Genomic DNA, 2,728 nt, shown 5'->3' with positions numbered 1-2,728 from the left:
AGGGAGCGTCCTATGTGCTTGTAATTGAATTGGTATTTGTATCCATTTTTCAATATTGTGAAGAAAGAAAATCTCCCTGATCTAGAAGGGGAGGCCTGGATGTAGTTTGCAGTGTACCGCAAACGAACCAGGATAAAAATCCTTTTTGCACTGTTCTTTCTCTCTTTATCTTCTTTATGTTTCTTGCCATTATAAATTGAATCTGTAATTGAAAAATTGGATATTTGTTTACTGCCATATACTTAATAATTGTGCGTAAAAATAACTGAATTATATATGTTCAATTTTGTTTTAATTACTGTGCAATTTGTCTGTCTGATCATTCTGTTTTGTGCAATAGTTAATCGATTAAACCCTGCTGTTAATCGATTAACTGGATTGTTTTCCAGCAGTTGGGTTTTGGTTCAAGAAGCGGTGATTGTTAACCGCTACACCTATTCAACCCCCCTTCTAGGTGTTCCTAGACCACTGATATCTAACAGGAGGTCTTGAATTGAGAACGAGAATCTTGGATGGGACTGGTTCGCGAGAAAGGTTTTCTCAGGCGATAGGGAAAGTCAATCCAAGGATTAGAGGTTCTAGGAATTCAAGAAAGAAGCATCTGGAGTCTTGTAAATTGAATCGGTGTATGTGACTATACTTGTATTCAATATAGTGAAGAAGAAAATATCCCATGATCAGAAGGGGAGGCTTGGATGTAGTTTGCGGTGGACCGCAAACGAACCAGGATAAAAATCCATCTGTGCAAAATGTTCTCTCTTAATCTCTTTTATAATTCTTATTGTTTTAATGCGAGTTTGAAGATGATATTTTGCATACTTATACCCTGCTATATACTTGTTAATATTGTATAAAGATATTTGTTGTACCTCTACTTATTTGTTGATAAATAACTGTACAACTTCCTGCTCTGATCATTCTATTTCTGTTGTGCGTTAATCGATTATGCCCAGTGGTTAATCGATTAACTGAGCTGTTTCCAGAACTGGGTTTTGGTGTGAGAGTCGGTGATTGATAACCGCTACATCTATTCAACCCCCCCCCATTCTAGGTGTGTTTAGGCCACTGATACCTAACAAGTGGTATCAGAGCTAGTACGACGTGCTAGCTCAACCGTATCCGCATGATCCTAAGGGAATTAAAATGGGTTCCACCAACGCCTTTGGCGGTGATGACGCATCCATTAACCGCCCTCTCGTATTCAGTGGTGAGGGATACGCCTACTGGAAAGTCCGAATGAAGATTTTTATTGAGGCCATTGATTCAGATATTTGGGAATTCGTAATCAGCGGGCCATTCGTCCCACTTCACTTAGTGGATGACAAACCGAAAAAAAAGCCTAAAAGCTTATGGACTGATCAGGAGCGCAAGAAGGTTCAGTATAACCTTTGTGCCAAAAATATAATTACCTCGGCCCTATCATATGACGAATTCTTTCGGGTATCTCAATGTCAAAGTTCCAAGGAAATATGGGACACTTTACAAGTGACGCACGAGGGCACTAGCAAGGTCAAGCGCGCCAGGATGAATGCGCTGACACATGAATACGAATTATTTCGTATGGTACCAAGTGAATCAATTGGCGATATGCAAAAACAATTCACTCATATTATTAATCATCTTATTGCTCTAGATAAAATGTTTACTAGAGGATAACTCACTAATAAAGTTTTACACTGTCTTGACAGGAGATGACAACCTAAAGTGACGACTATCATGGAATCTAAGGATCTTGATTCCATGCCTTTGGCAACACTGTTCGGAAAGCTCCAAGAGCATGAGATGGAGCTTGGACATCTGACATGCACGAAGAGTCTGACCGTAAAAAGAATGGAATATCTCATAAAGCTACAACATCTCAACCTACTGAAGAGATAGTCAATGACGACTCTGACTCTTACATCGATGAAGAAACGCTAAACCTTCTCGTGCGAAAGTTTGGAAATTTTTAAAGAAGAAAGGAGGTTTCAAGCAATTTCAAAAAAAGAGGCGCGAGAATCAACAAGGAAAGGCAAGAATAAAGAGCGCTTCACTTGCCATGAATGTGGTAAGTCGGGTCACATGAAATTCCAATGTCCCACTTACTTGAAGAAAGTTGATTTAGAAAAGAGCACTCCCCGGGACTTCAAATCAAAGAAAGCTTACATTTTTTGGGATGTACCGGAGGAGGAAACGACATCAAGCACCTCAGATGAAGAGGAGACCGCAAAGCTATGCCTAATGAGTATAACATATGAGGCTTGCGGATCAAAAAGATAACCCAGGTCAAAAAAGCTAGGAAGAGATATTAGTTAATCATAAAACAAAGTTAATGAATTAATTTGCGCTTGATTTGACAAAAAAATAGCTATTAGGTAATGAGAATGGCATACAAGATTTAATCAAATATTAAGCAATGTTAGCAACATCAAATCTCATATGATCAAGAACCATTCACGAAAGCAAATAAGCTATTCGACATAATTAAAGCAAAAAAAAATAAAAACAGTAGCATAGCATAAAGAGTCGAGGAAGTCAGGAAATAGTACAAACCATAAAGTCAATCAAAGACAAACAACAAAACATGAATAAGTCCTGAAAGCAACAACAACAACTAAATCCAGAAATGCCATAAGAGAAAATAAACCTAAGGGTGAGATAGCCTAGGTCTAAAGTCCTCTAAACTAAGGTTGAGGCGGAGGATGGTCAATCTGATCATCAGGCATAGCAATGTTCTGATCTCCCCTGA

The sequence above is a fragment of the Lupinus angustifolius genome, chromosome LG01 (genome assembly GCF_001865875.1).
Source record: "Lupinus angustifolius cultivar Tanjil chromosome LG01, LupAngTanjil_v1.0, whole genome shotgun sequence".
Lineage (NCBI taxonomy): Eukaryota > Viridiplantae > Streptophyta > Magnoliopsida > Fabales > Fabaceae > Lupinus > Lupinus angustifolius.
The sequence above is the reverse complement of the archived record's forward strand: the minus strand, read 5'-3'. Positions refer to the sequence as shown.